Source organism: Colobus angolensis, unplaced genomic scaffold, assembly GCF_000951035.1.
Source record: "Colobus angolensis palliatus isolate OR3802 unplaced genomic scaffold, Cang.pa_1.0 Scaffold201, whole genome shotgun sequence".
In the NCBI taxonomy this organism is placed as follows: Eukaryota; Metazoa; Chordata; class Mammalia; order Primates; family Cercopithecidae; genus Colobus; species Colobus angolensis.
The window spans coordinates 2,063,000-2,079,886 of NW_012115167.1; positions in this window are offsets into that span (position 1 = coordinate 2,063,000).

The following is a 16,887-nucleotide window of genomic DNA, read 5'->3' on the forward strand; positions in this document are numbered from 1 at the left end:
AGGAGCAATGATACCCACAACCCAACTACAGGTAAACAAAAGACCAATTAAGGGTTAAGTCTGCTAAAAGAGTTGATGGGTTACAAAGATTAGGCTGGAATCAGAAGAATATTTATGGGGTCATTATCTAAAGAAAGGGTAAGAAGGTAAACAGGCTGTTCAAAAGTATAGAAGAATCCAGATTCTTAAACAATCCTCTTCTTAGCAAAGTACAAGGACCCTCTTCCCAGGAAACATCATCCCCACACCCAGTGAAAGCCACTGATTAGAGAGATTAACAGCTCTTTTGTACTTTTTAATGAGCAACTGGGATAAATGTCCTCAGATTACTAGCATCTAACAAAAATTACAACTCGGGAAATAAATGTTGCAGTTGACAGCGGCAGAATAGAAGAGACCTATTTACAGGGGGTGCAAACTTGAAAAGGCCACAGTTGTAGAGGTTAGGAGAAAAAAGAGAATAATAAGTACATAGGATTAAAGAAGAGCAGTTGTTAAGAGGAGGATGAAGGATGCAGCAAGAGAAATCAAAGGGAAAAATTACTGTATGTTTATTTTGAAATTCTGCTTGAGGCTAATCAATCCCACTTGCCCGAAGACACCGAAAGGAAAGCAATTCCATCGCTGAGAAAAGGACTTTCTACATCCAAAGAGGAAAGAAGATGCACAAATCCCTCACTTTTACTCTGGAAAACTCGAGCTAATAGATCAAAGTGAATGAGAGGAAACATTTAATCTTACTCATTTTCAATAAAAGTTTTCAATACTGTCCCTAAACCATCAACATCATTTTAAAATATTTTAATATATAGGTGCCTAGATGATGCTGAAAGGTTATCAAAAGTATGATCTCTGGACCAGCAGCATTGGCATCACTTTAAAAGAACATACCAACTCAGATCTACTGGATCTCTCATTTCAGGAAGAAGGGTTCAACAATCTGTTTCAACAAGTATGTGTGTAACAAATTCATGGGCCAGGTGCGGTAGCTCATCCCTATAATCCCAGCACTTTGGGAGGCCAAGGCAGGCAGATCACTTGAGGTCAGGAGTTTGAGACCAGCCTGATCAACATGGCGAAATCCCATCTCTACTAAAAATACAAAAATCGACCAGGCATGTTGGTACACTCCTGTAATTCCAGCTACTCAGAAGGCTGAGGCACAAGAATCGCTTGAACCCGGGAGGCGGAGGTTGCAGGGAGCCGAGATCACACCACTGCACTCCAGCATGGGTGACAGAGTGAGACTCTGTCTCAAAATAAAAAATAAAAAACAAAACAAAATAAAAATTTATGTTTTAATTAGGCAAATCTGATACAAGCTAACACCATTACCCTGGACTTAGTAAACCTAAATTCTCATATCTGATTCTATTGTGCTGCTATAGTTGAAAGTCATTGCATTAATCAAATGAATAATTGTTCAGACACAAGTTTTACAGTGCCAAACTCAGAGTTAGCCTGGCACATAGTTAAGGCTTAGAGGATATCGGCTAAATGAATGTAGTTTGTTAGTGTCGAACCATTATTTAAAAGAACTTCTTATGTAAAATTATGTGAAAAGTATTTAGTTATAAACAGATAAACTTTTTTTTAAAGCTAAAAAATCAATCACAATTTGGATCAGACATTAGGGAGTTGAAATTTTCTTGACCCATCCGTTACAGTCCCAAATGGCTGCCAGAACTCTAACCATCACTAGAGGGAAGGACAATAATAGCTTTCTCAGAGGTCCTTTTGAACACTGACCATTCTCATATGCAAAGCGGGGGGGAAATGCAGTTTTTTGGTTTTTTTGGGCTTTTTTTACCTAGAGTTCTGTTAGTAAGAATAAAGAAGAGAATGTTTACGAGATGCACTACTCTCCATTTCTGCAACACTATGAAATCCTTCTAACACGCACTCAAAAATTAGAACTTTTTTGGCATAGCATTACTAATAAAATGTATACCCTATATGACAAATTTTCAGACTGAAGATCCAATATTATCACTGCAATTCCAAAGATATTGCAGTATGTTTTCCAGTTATTTTCTATTTTTTCAAAACAATTTTTTCTTTCATGAGACTACGAAAATTAATTTGTATTTTGATGCTTAACCGAAGTGAACATCATCTTTGAAAATACTAAAGATAGATGGGTAACATTATTAGAAGCAATAATGAACCAGTTTTACATTTTAGAGAATGTAGGATCTATACAGTAATGAAATATACTCAAATAAATAAGGAGGTAATGAAATTATAATTTTTTTATCCTAAAATGTCCTTCATCTATGAAAAATAAATAAGATTTGGTTATGACCTATGCCATTTCTTTTAAACAATCCTTTGTTGATTGGGATAGGATTTGCTGAAATAACAATTTGGTTTCTATTTAATGTTGCTTGTTTCTATCTATGAACAAAATAGAACAAATAAAATAACAATATTACCTGTAATGTGAAAATACCTGACTTTATGAAATGTTGTTAAATAAATGAATAAAAGCTAATTAACTTTTGTTCCAAAATTTAAAATGGACTTTTATAAGTCATTATTAGCAGATATAATTATGCATTTGCTGATGGTTATGAGTAATTAGCAAAAGGTTTTATGAAAAGCAATCTATTTAAATATAGCAGGAAACAAAAATGATTTTCTTTTGAGCAAGTACCACGTATAGAAGTATATACCAAGAAAATAATCCAGAAATATTCCCAGAAATAGGAGACAACCAAATATCCAGTAAGTTGGAAATGGCTAAGTTATAGTAATATGGTAGAATGTCTAAAAGTCATTAAAATTACACATAGGCATACAATATTGGTACATAAAAAGTATGTATAAGATACTAATGTATGAAAAAGATCAAAACAATGTCAAGATGAAGAGAAGGATATATAATTAGCTGATATTTTAAAAGTAAAGGATCTTTCATTTTTCTATGTAAAGCAAGTTACTACACATTTCAATGAATTTTTAAAAGTAAGACATTAGCAAAGATTTTTAGATATCTAAATGCTGTCAGAATTAAAATCATCTATTAAATTAAAGAAAGCACAGTAACTTGAAAAGAGAATAAAAAACTTGGGTTCAAATAGTTGATTTTACTGTTTTCACTTAATATATCGTGGAGTTTATTGCATACCAGTAACTATAGATCAACCTCATTCTCTCTAAAGGTAATATAAAGTTTATTTTGAGAAGACTAATACTAACTTTTCTCATTTAAAAAAATTAAGGTATGATTTACATAAATTTTACCCTTTTTAGTGTGCATAAATTTTGACCAATGTATACATTCAACAGTAATTTTTATTGATACTGCAAAATTGCCCTCTTGAGAACTTGTACCAGTTCACTCTCCCACAGCAATTTATGAGTACTTGTTTTTCTATAGCCTTATCAATTCAAATGTGTCATTAAATGCTTTGATCTTTACCAATATGTAAGTGAAAGTGGCATTGTGTTATCGTTTAAATTTTTATTTCTTTTATTATGATAAAGCCAAGTATCTTTTATATAAGCTCCATTCATATTTCCTTCTCTTGAATTATCCATAGTTTTTTTGGGGGGTGCTCATTTTTCTATTGTGATTTGGCCTTCTTTTCATGAATGCTAGACTTTAGTTTTGGGGAGTTTTGTTTATTTCTTTGTTTGTTTGAGACAGGGTTTCACTTTGGTGCCTAGGCTGGAGTACAGTGGCAAGATCATGACTCACTGTAGCCTCAACCTCTCTGGACTCAAATCATCCTCCCACCTCAGCCTCCCGAGTAGCTGGGACTACAGGCACCCACCAACACACCCAACTAATTCTTGTATTATTTTTGTGGAGATGGGGTTTTGCCATGTTGCCCAGGCTGGTCTTGAACTCTTGGGCTCAAATGGTCTACCTGCCTCGGCCTCCCTAAATGCTGGGATTACAGGCATGAGCTACTACACGTGGCTGAATGCTTGACTTTGGATAAGTTACTTAATGATTTCTAAGGTTGTTTGCAACTCTAAAAATGCATTTGTGAAAAATGAATGGTTTTACAAAATAATTACAGTTAAATAGGAATTATCTGAATGATAAATCTAAAAAAGAACTTACTTTGAAATTGTTATTCATATTGTTACTCTGTTTAATAAAAATGTTTGTGAAATCTCAAGTGCAATGCCAACACTGGATATTTTTACTATTTTGTCAACAACAGAGAAGAAAGTTTAACCTTATACATTTTCAGTTGGAAAATAAGTACTTACGGGAAATGATGTTGTAAAGTTATGAACCAATTACTGCACGGGGAGATGAAGTTCAGTTCAGTATAGAGTGAGCAGCAATAAGCAATTGAGGCCAAATATCTTTACATAAAGTTTTACTATTTTGTTTGATGAAATGAGAATTCCCAAAATTTATTAGATGCTTATATTCAAATTATGAACATAAAAACCTTACAAATTCAGATGTAGATAATCTCCTTTCTGTAGGTTTATATCATTCAAAATTGATTATATATTATCATTTTAAAGTGACAAAAACATTTTAAGTAACTATCGAAAATTAACAGGAATTTAAAAATATTCTTTAAACTCTTCCTAAGTATATAAAGTTGTTTTATTAAAAAGACAAATGGTTATTCTTTAAATAGTCCACTTGAGGAGGATTCAATTTAATCTCATTTCCTTTATGGCCTAAAAAATAAGGCACAAAGAAAAACATATTATGAAAGGAAAAAGGCACAAAGGAAAACATCACATGTCAAGGCTGACTAGTCCAAGTTTTACAGCTGGGCTTCTAAATTAAAACCGGACTGACAAAGATAAAAGATAAAATCATACAAGTTTTAGGACTCTTAGAATATTGATATTTATCCTAGTAAACAAACATAAATAAAATCTAGTAACATATTAATATGAAGTTATTTTCTACATTTAAAATTTGTTCAATTTTCATGTGACTGAAAACATTTAAAGACCACTACTCTGATGCACCATAATTATTTTTGAATTGGTTTCTATGAGAAAACCTGAATGATATAGCGCAGATTAAGGATGCACACTCAAACACATCCAATGAGTCTGAAACAACTACCCTGAGATAAACAATTAGAAATAATATTATCTATTTATCAAAGCTTTTTTCTGTTGAACTTCCATTTGAAAACACTTCATTAGCCTCTTATTACTATGGAGTAATGAAACTGAATACCTTTAAGATCACTAATTACTACAGACTGGTAACAAATTCATGCTGAATTTCTAGAATATTTTATTACACGTCTGGTAACAAATGTATGCTGAATTTCTAGAATATTTTATTACACGTAAGTTTGCTCTTGCTTTTTTTATTCCTTATTTCTAAGGTCAATAATTCTGAACATTTAAAAATCTCAGAAGGGGCCGGGCATGGTGGCTCGTGCCTGTCATCTCAGCATTTTGGGAGGCCAAGGCCGACGGATCACTTGAGCCCAGGATTTCAAGATCAGCCTGGCCACATGGCAAAATCTTGTCTCTATAAAAAATACAAAAATTTAGCTGGGCGTGATGGTGCATGCTTGTGGTCCCAGCTACTCCGCTGGGTGAGAGGATTGCTTGAGCCTAGGAGGCAGAGGTTGCAGTGAGCCAAGATTATGCCACTGCACTCCAGCCTGGGTAACAGAAAAAGACCTTGTCTCAAAGAAATAAAAATAAATAAAAATAAAATGAAATAAAAAATAAAAACCCCAGAAGGTAGAAAAAAGTCATTAAAATGAGAAAAAAACTTACCAAGAATTAAAAGTTTTTAAGCTTTTGGGAAAAAAATGCATTTTAAACTGACTTTTAAAATCTTTGCAACAGCAGTACAAGTGGATGATTCCAATGGACAAATGTGTTCGCATACTTTTATTGTTTAAGAAAAAGGCAAAAGGCTTTTGTGTGAAAAGTAAATTAATTTATCTTACGATATAATCAATTTTCTATGTGCCTCAGATTTGTTTATTATTGAAGTATTTTAAAACCCACATTATTTTGCTATTCTAATGATCTTAAAGGAGATTGTTTTCCAGATGTATACAAAACTTGAACATCAAAGTAACTTAATGCCGGTAAAATAGAAATATATATCTGATGCAATCAATAATTTCTCTGTACCAAGTCTTCCTAATGAACTTATTTCAGGAAAGGAAATTCTTTTTTTAGCAACTAAAATGATCTAATGACTACATTTAGATATTTTGACTACTTCTCTTTTCAATAATCGTGTCTTTTTTTTTTTTTTTTTTGTGAAACGGGGACTTGCTCTGTTGGCTAGGCTGGAGTGTGGTGGCACAATCAGGCTTACTGCAGCCTCAACCTCCCAGGCTCAGGCAATCCTCCCTCCTCAGCCTCCGGAGTAGCTGGGATCACAGGTGTGGGCCACCACGCCCGATTAATTTTTTTTATTATTGGTAGAGATAGGGTCTACCTGTGGTGCCCAGGCTGGTCTCCAACTCCCCGGCTCAAGCAATCCTCCCAACTCGGCCTCCCAGAGTGCTGGGATTATAGGCATGAGCCACCACGCCGGGCCAGTCTTTTCTATTTAAAACATTACCAAAAATGGACATAGTTAAAATGATCTTAGTCATTGAGTTATATAAGAATAAGGCGGGTTTTTTCTGAGTTAGATAATTGAGAAAAAACAGCACCAATTGGCCTGATTTATGCAAATGGGAAATTTTTTGGTAGAATTTACCTCATGACTGGCAAACTTCTACTTTATCATTTTTAAGGATGAGGTGCTGTGCTGCCCCAATTCTCCTCAGGACTGATTGACATTGCCTCACCTGCTGAGAAGGTTGTCCACCCACAGTGCTCAGCTGTCAGCTTTTTCTGTGAATTGCCCTTGGCTGAAAAGTGAGCTGAATGGCTCAAAGTCATGCACTGTTCCCAGGTTGGCACTTATTTAATGGTTGCCAGTGCAGGAGTAAGAGGGCCTTACCCTCTCCTTCCAATAGAGAATAACTCTGAAGGGTTATGTCAGCTTCAGATTTCCTTTTACAATCAGATGATGACTTTTTGTGCCTAAATCCCAGTCCAGCTTCTCCCTCCACCCAACCCTGCTTCCTTCCCTTTTCCCACAGATGTTGACTCCACCAGCGCTCCCAAGAGACTTCCTTCTAAGAAACTCTCTCTTTTTTTTTTTTATTTTGAGACAGGTTCTCACTTTGTCATCCAGGCTGGAATACACTGCCACAATCATGGCTCACTGCAGCCTCGACCTCCTAGGCTTAAGCAAATCTTCCCACCTCAGCCTCCTGAGTTGCTGGGACTATAGGCATGCACCATAACACCTGGCTAATGTTTTATTTGTGGTAGAAGCAGGGTCCCACTATGTTGCCCAGGCTTAACCCAAACCTCTGGGCTCAAGGAAACCCTTCCAACTCAGTATCCCAAAGTGCTGGGATTACAGGTGTGAACCACCACACCTGGCCTGAACATTCTCTCTCACAGTCTGCTTCACAGACAATCCAACTAGTGATGATCATAAAATAATATTTGAATAAACATATGTGCAGGGTAGCTGACGCCATTGTTTAAGACTAATAATTTAATAAGGCTGATTACTTTCATTTGTATATTTTTCAAAACTCCTTCATATACATCATGTAATTTGGGCTTGCCAATTATTCTGTGAGGTAGCTGGAGTAAGGATTACTATACACGTTACAGCTTTGTAAACTGAAGCTTGGAGAGAAGTGGCTTCTTGATTGCAGGCAGACATAATTTCTATTTTCTCCCAGTTTTATTATTTACCTATAATACCATTTCTCTAAAAGACTTTTGTTCCTAATTGTTGTAAAACTTTAGCTCAAAATTTCTTATCATATTCCCCAACCCAAGAACGCATAGTAAGTTCCTACACATGCTGGCAGTATGAAATTCAATGTCATAACTGTATTTGAATTTTTTCAAGATCTTACTCCCAATTATTTGTCCACACACGTTACATTGCCTTTTTCCATTTATTTTTAACATATGTTTATTAAGCAACTGCTATAAATGCAGCATAACATTTCTTGAGAACTTACTATGTGCTAAGCACTATAGTAAATGCTTTTCATGCATTATCGCATTGAATCTCTGTTGACAACTCTTTGATGTTAGTTCTATCATCTCCATTACATAAATGAGAAAACTGAGGCTTAGAGAACTCAAATGATTTTCCCAAGGTCACACAACTAGTATGTCACTACACTAGGACTTAAACTTAGGTTGATCTAATTCTGAAACTCATGCTCTCTGCCTCTGTACTAGACCTCTGTGATACAAGAAAATAGATAAATAAAATGTAGCTCCTACTCTCTGCTGTCTAACTACACTCTACTATGCTTCTACTCTCACTATACTATATAATGTCTTCCTATATCAGGAAGACACTCTAACACTTGATTGTACTTTTATAACAGTTTTATTGATACATAATTCATACATCATATAACCATCCCTTTAAATTGTATAATTCAAGCATTTTAACTAATTCACAGAGTTGTGCAACCATCGATACCATCAATTTTAGAACATTTTTATCCCCCCAAAGAAATTCCATAGTTATTAACTATCACTCCCCATTTCCCCTACCTGCACCCACAGGCAACAAATAATCTACTTTGTGTCTCTATAGATTTGTCTATTCTCTACATTTCATATAAATTGAATTATACAATAAGTGGCCTTTTGCAACTGGCTTCTTTCACTTAGCTTAATGTTTTCAAGGTTCATTCACGCCATAGCTTCTATCAGTCCTTCAATTATGATTGAACATTGCTCCATTGTATGGATATGTCATGTTTTATATACTAACCACTTATCAGTAGATGGATATTTGGGTGGTCTCCACTTTGGGGCTATTAAGAATAATGCTGCTAAGAACATTCATGTACAAGATTTATGTAGATGTGTTTTTATTTCTTTAGACTATGTACCTAGAACGTAAACTGCTGGGTCATAAAGTCATTGTGGAGATATTTAGCCTTTTAAAGAACTGTCATCCTGTTTTCCAAAATGCTGCACTGTTTTACATTCTCACCAGCATGTATGACAGTTCCAATTTCTTCACGTACTCCTCAAGACTTGTTATTATATCCCTATTTGATTATAGTCATCTTCGTTTGTGTGAAGTGATGCCTCAGTGTGGTTTATTTGCATTCTCCCAGTGGCTAATGATATTGAGCATCTTTTCATATGCTTATTAGGCATTTGTATACCTTATTTTTAGCTTATAGCTCCCATTATGAGACCTACACGGTATAAGCAAATTGAAGTGCATGATCAGAGACCCCAATGTTCTGTGCCACGCTGCACCTAAGGTAGGACCTTTACCCTATTAATAGGGACTGGATGTGAGAAGGGAGTCTGACTTCTTAGGTGCACTCACCAGAATCTAGGCTCATCAGCTTGGAGCTAGAGGGGGTAAGAAATGCCGGTGGCGGCCCGGCACGGTGGCTCACGTCTGTAATCCCAGCACTTTGGGAGGCCGAGGCGGGTGGATCACGAGGTCAGGAGATCGAGACCATCCTGGCCAACACGGTGAAACCCCGTCTCTACTAAAAATACAAAAATCAACCAGGCGTGGTGGCATGTGCCTGTAGTCCCAGCTACTCGGGAGGCTGAGGCAGGAGAATGACTTGAACCCGGGAGGTGGAGCTTGCAGTGAGCCGAGATTGCGCCACTGCACTCCAGCCTGGGTGACAGAGCGAGATTCCCTCTCAAAAAAAAAAAAAAGAAAAGAAAAGAAAAGAAAAAAAAAAAAGAAATGCCGGTGGCCTACCTCTCCCGGTGAGATTTTGTATCCCATAACTGTGAACTGAAGGGAGAAGGAGCACCATTTTGGTGATAACCATCCAGAGTAGAACTTCTGTCATGCTGAGCTAGAAAACAGAAGAGAAACAATGTGTTATGACTCAAGTGACACAGATGCCATCATTGTTGAGATTTGGTAGATTTTCTTGAATAACTGTTTCCTACTTTAAGAGGAAACTGTATATCCTTAAGACAATTTCCAGAAACATTAAATTATTTGTTTTTTAAAATAATTTTCACCAGTTATGGTAGTATCACTGGGGAATGGTCTCCAACATGTTCTCCTGCCTTTTTTCCAGAAATGGAACTCTCACTTGATTATATTTTAATGTAAGGAGTTCAGAGAGGGGATCTTGGAAGCAAAACTGAATGAATGGACTTGAGTCCAAACTCTGAAAGTTACTAGTGTATTATTGTGGGAAAATTAATTAACTCCTCTGTCCCCCTATTTTCTTATCTCTAAAATATGGAATAACAAAATATATACCTTTAGGACTGTTGGGAGGATTAATAGATATATGTAACATGGCTTAGTACATAGCTCTCAACAGATGTTGGCAATTATTAAAAATAATGTTAGTATTATTATAGTTATTATATTTATTAGGATATCCCACCAGAAATTAAACTTGTAAGGTTTCTTCTTTCTTTCCCATTGAGAGAGATGCCCACAGAGGAAAAGTTACTCTGAGGCATTGTGATTAGTTCCATTTTTCAAAGGGAAGTGTTTGACTTATCTGGAGTCCCATAAGGTTAGCTAAGTCAAAAATGGCTTGGTACATCTACTTTGCTGAAAAGGATATACATGAATTAGATATTTTTTTCAGAGTCAAAAATGATATCTCTACCATCTGATATGGTTTGGCTGCATCTCTATCCTGATCATCTTGAACCGTAGTTCCTGTAATCCCCACGTGTTTGTTGTGGGAGGGATGCAGTGGGAGGTAATGGAATTATGGAGGTGGTTACCCTCATGCTGTTCTAGTGATAGTGAATTTTCACAAGATCTGATGGTTTGATTAATGAGGGTAGGCTTCCCCTGTAGGCTTCCCCCTACACTTGGCACTCATTCTCTCTCCTGCTGCTCTGTGAAGAGGTGCCTTCCACCATGATTGCAAGTTTCCTGAGGCCTCCCCAGCCATGTGGAACTGCAAGTCAATTAAACCTCTTTCCTTTATAAATTGCCCAGTCTTGGGTATGTCTTTATTAGCAGTGTGAGAATAATACAGCATCCCTGATGATATGTATTTCTAGGGGTAGTAGATACAGGATCACAAGAAGCAGATAGAAGAACCAGTTTTAATGCCATGATTCTGGGGAGGCTGGAGTGGGGGAAGGGAGTGTTTTTCACCCTATGAACTGGAAGAGCCACACCTTAAAAATTCTGAATCTGGGAACCCAATCAAAGGCACACTGACAGAACTCAGGATTGACAGGGTGATATTTCTCTAGGATCTATAGTAGCCTGTGTACAGTGTTTCAACAACAGTAGACCTGAATGCCCTAAAACAATGGTTTTCAACCGGGGCAATGTGGGCCCCCAGGAGATATTTGGCAATGTTTGGAGACAGTTTGGTTATCACAACTTGTGTGTGTGGGGGGGGTACTACTGGTGTCTAGTGATAGAAGCCGAAGATGTTTCTAAACATCATACCATGCACAAGGTGACCTCCCTCAACAAAGAATAATCCCCCCAAAATGTCAAATGTGCCTAGGCTGAGAAACCTTGCACGATAGGGATGTACATTAAGACTCTCCAGATGCCAGGCTTGGTTACTAGCCTTACTCACAACAATCATCAGACTCTAGGTTCTCCCTGTTTGGTGTGTATGTCAGCCAGGATTGGCTCTGTTTTCCAGTGCTAACAAACAATTCTAAATCTCAGTGGCTTTGTACAACAAAAGTTTATCTCTTGCTCATGCTGCATTCCAACACAGGTTAAAACACTACCACAGCAGCAGAGGGCAGGGAAGGACAAATCAAGTAGTAGGCTTTAAAGGCTTCTTCAGGGAAGTGAAACATGTCATTTCTGCTCACATTTCATTGATCAAAGCAAGCACCATAGCCACTTCTTTCTTTAGGGGAGCAGAAAAGTACATACCCCTTTGTGAAGAACCAGTATATTTGGTTAATAGCTCTAATGACTATTTTAAAGTGAATATCTTTCTGGTTACCCTTTTTAGATTGTGTAAGCCTCTGGAACCTTGGAAAATTAGGAGGAAGGAGCAAGAGGAAAATTTTTTTTTTATTTTTATTTATTGTACATAGTTTTTAAGGTTTACTTTAGGTATTACTTTAGATGTCTAATTGTCATCTCAAATTGTCTGTGTCAAAATTGAACCTTCAGAAAATGACCATTTAATAACTCCTGAAGAAATAATTGACTTAGGCAATCTGCCTCAAGAAATGCTTAAACCATTACATGAAAGGTTGGGATGAAATATATACATATAAGATACAAAATTGTAAACTTTATAATGATGTAATCAGGACATGATATTCTATAACTAAAAGCAGGACATTATGTGTCAACTGATATGCTGCAATGCAAAGTACAGCACCAAGGAAAGATTTGACCTGAATCCAATCATGCTTTTGGATATAACTCCTAGTTTACAGGAAAAAAGGGGGGGGCGGGGTAGAGGAACAAGTTAAATGACATCAAGAGGAAGTAATCAGGCAAATCTGGAATGTCAGATATACAATTGGACAACTGACCCAATTCCTTCAGCTGGGCAATGGCATGAAGAGAAAAAAGGCAGAATGGGAAAGGACTGCTCTAGTTTAAAGGAAACTTAAGAAACATGAGACTCAAAAACAATATGAAACTTTGTCCATTTTCTGCTGCTGTAATAGAAAACCATAGACTGAGTAATTTTAATAAAAAAAATAAATTTATTGGCCGGGTGCAGTGACTCACGCCTGTAATCCCAGCACTTTGGGAGGCCAAGGTAGGTGGATTGCCTGAGATTGGAAGTTCAAGATCAGCCTGTCCAACATGGCGAAATCCAGTCTCTAATAAAAATACAAAAATTATCCAGGTATGGGTGTGGGTGCCTGTAATCCCAGCTACTTGGGAGGCTGAAGTGGGAGAATCACTTGAACCCGGGAGGCGGAGGTTGCAGTGAGAAGGGACCATACACTCTAGCCTGGGCAACAAGGGCAAAACTCCATCTCAAAACAAAAAAAAGAGAGAGAGAGAAAAAAAAGAAATTAGTTTTTCACAGTTATGAATGCTGGGAAGTCCAAGAACATGGTACTGGCATCTTATGAGGGTCATCTCACGGTAGAAAGGCAAAAAAGACAGAAGAGAGCAGGAAAGTCAAAGGGAAAATGAGGGCTCAACTTATTCTTTTATCAGGAGTCCACTCCTATGATAACTAACCCACTCTTGTGACAACAGTATGAACCCATTCATGAAGGCAGAGCCCTCTAGACCTATTTGTCTCACCTGCCAATACCATTAGGTTGGCAATTAAATTTCAAATAAGTTTTGAAGGGGACATTTAAATTATAACAGAAACTCTGTTTGAATCCTGATTTGAACACACCACCTCTGAGAGAATATTCATTTGTCCCAGGAAAGAGAGAGTTCTGGATTGGTGAAGTATTGATAATGGTATAAACATCTAAGATTAGAAACAATGGAGGAGAAATGAATATATTTTGCATGTAACAGGTTAAAATGTAGGTTATTGGGAAACCTTTATGTACAGATAGCCATAAGCCAATGGTTCTCAACTGAGAACAAATTTAACCCCCAGGGAAAATTTGACAATATCTCAATTCATTTTTGTTTGTCATAATGGGGGTGTAGGGAATATTAATGGCTTCCTGTGGGTAGATGCCTACAACGTTGTTAAACACCCTACAATGCATGAGAGGGTCACCACAACAAAGAATGATTCACCCCAAAATGTCAATAGTACCAAGATTAGGAACCACTCAATAAGCAATCAAATGTAAGCACAAATAAGGTAGGGACTAGGATTGGTTTATTTGCTGTGAGCTTGGGCACAGATCCTGGCATATGGTAAGTGTGACAATATCTGATAATCTCTTTTATATTGTGTAAGCCTCCAGATTCCTGACAAATTAGGGGGAGGAGGCAAAGAGACATATTGTTTCGAGGAGTGAAGCTCAGAGAAAGATCTTAGGAGGATTTATAAATGTATGTTATCAGCATATAGCTTGTACTAGAAACCTTGGGAGTTGATAAAAGAAAAACTTCAGCTGAATTAAATTTAAGGGAGTTTAATTGAGCAATGAATGATTCATGAATCGGGTAGCCTCTGAGACAGAATAGGTTCAGAGACTCCAGCGCGGCCACATAGTGGAAGATTTACAGACAGAAAAAGGAAAGTGATGTATAGAAAACAGAAGTAAGGTACATAAACAACTAGATTGGATATAGCTCAGCATTTGCTTACAGTTTGAACAATTGGCTACATTTGATTGGCCAAAACTCAGTGATTGGCATAAGTGTAGGCTACAGTCTGTTTATACCTCCATAGATGTTATAGTTCATGATGCACGGAGAAACCTTTAGGCTGAACTTAAAATATGTAATGAGTTTAGCCTTAGGCTGAACTTGATTTAATAAGAGTGAACGAGAATTTCTATGGCAGTGGTTCTCAAACCTCATTGTGGATCAAAATTATTTGGGCAGGTTTGGAAAAAATGCAATGCTTGGTCTAACCCCGGAAATTCTTATTTAAATTTTTGGGAGTGGGGAGTGTGACTAGCAGCATATTAAAGTAACAACAGCAATCTCCTTTTATTATTTTAATGTGCAATCACATTAAAATGGTGTTGAAATCTAAGAATTCTTTTTTTTTCCCCCAGAACACAAATAAGCTGTAATCATTATGGTGGCTTCATTCATAAGACATACTACATTCAATATGGTAGCTCAAGCAGTTGGCTGTAATTTTCAGGTTTTTTAGTTTAGTTTTGTTTTGTTTTAAGCAAACCCTTGGCCTCATTTGGTGAAATAAAAGGCCAGAAAGTCCTTGGCAAAGCATAAAAGAAAGAACGTGAAGAATTTGGGAGATAAGAAAGTAGATTAAATGGGTCTTGTGCTTCACCCCTATATCCTGCTAGGACCCTAAAAAGTTCTCTCACTTGCCAGTAAAAATAGAGCAAAAAAGAGAAATACCCAAATATTTAAAAAGTGCTCTGCTGACTTTTTTTTTTTTTTTTCAGGGCTGGGAATGCCTGTGGAAGGAGCAACAATAAAATTTGTATTCCTGATCTCAGCGGGGATGTGAGAAGCCAGCTGAGGCATGGCCCAGGTGATGACTGTTAACAGTCTGAAGCAAAGTGGGTATTGTTTTAATAGCCAGATGCTTCACTCAGGGATCAGGGAATGGCTTCAGTAGCAGAAATCTCTGACTGTGGTTAATTAATCATGGGGTCCCCAGGAATGAAATAGACAGACAGCCAATTAAGGTGTGTCTTGATTTATTTAACCAAAGCTATTCTAGGTCTGGTGAACAGAGGCCTCACTGAAGCCAATGTGCTAGAGAATTTTGGGTTCACAGACCCGGCACCACCCAATGAAGGCAAGGCTAGTACCTATGAGGAAAGATCCTGCTGTGACACTACACAGGCACACTGTGAACCTTTTGCCTTGTCTTTCCTAACGGGGCTGGCAGTTGTTAACCTGAATATTTGTGCATTGAGGAAAGGGAAATACTTAAAGTTAGGAAATACTGGATATTGGCTCAAAGTTATCACTGATTCTTAGGGACCTATAATTCCACTGTAGTCAGCAGGTCAGAGTTGGGGATTATTATGGAGCTCAGGTAATAAATGGAGTTCTGATCTGAGTTTATTTCATGGTAGGCCCGGTAGGACCCTCCAAAACATATTATCAGATCCTGAGTGAATTGTTGGAATAGGTATTTTAGAAAACTGGCAGTTTCCTGAATACCCACACAGTTTCCCTGACCTTTAAAGTAAGGACTATTGTTTTAGAAAGGGCCAAGTGCAGTCATTTGACTCTCCTTACCTGCCAAAATAGAGAATGAACAGGAGCACTACAACCCTGGAAGCTGCTTCCTGAAAGGGGAAAATATGGTGATGAATTTAACAGGCTGGCTTGGCTTTTGCAATCTGATAGATCTTGAAGAAAGATAGCAGATTACTGGAAACAAAATTAGTTGAGGCTCAAATTGTGGCTACTATTGCATTTTTTTTTCCTCCTGGTTAAAATAAATTAATGTATCTTTTAGCACTTATGGTACAGTTCTTGATCTTGCTAAAACATTTTTTCCCATTTTGATTTACATAAATCACCAGAAGTTTGCTATCTTTGACAGAGGAACCCATAATTCTTTATTGTCATGCCTCAGGGATATGTCAGCTTTCTGGCTCTAGTCTACAGTCTAGTTTGCTGAGACCGTGACCACATTACCATTTGCTTTGATCCAATACCCACAAAACATCATGCTGATAGGATATGAAGATCAGGAAGTAGAAAAAATTCTGAATGCTTTCTTAAGTCATAGGTTTGATTATGAAATTCTGTAAAAGTAAAGAGATTTGATGTGATGGTAACAGGCCTGGTGTTTGAGGATCTGTGGCATGTTCGGCTCCTGCTTTCAAAATGGTATCTAAATCTTAGATGCAACATATTTGCCTGCATTACTCTTACCACAAACAAGGTGATCCAAATTTTGTCCATCTATAGTTGAGGTCCACAGTAAAAGAAAGCTTAGCACCTGGTCCAGGGTTTCAGTGCAAGTAACTCTGTCAGTTGGTCCTTATGACCTCTGATGGTGCTTGAACTTTCTGCAATAAATTGAGATACTGAAGGGAGACTTAGTAACTCCAGGTAGGAAATACAAAGAGAAGAACTCTCATGTTTGGACAAAGACCATGCTCTCTGCAGTAGCCAACATACAGTTTGGCCCTGTGTCCCCACCCAAATCTCATCACGAATTATAGTCCCCACGTGTTGAAGGAGGGACCAGGTGGGAGGTAACTGGATCCTGGGGCGGGTTTCCCCCATGCTCTTCTCCTGAAAGTGAGTGAGTTCTCATGAGAGCTGATGGTTTAAAAATATTTAGTAGTTCCCCCCAGGTACTCTCTCTCTCTCTC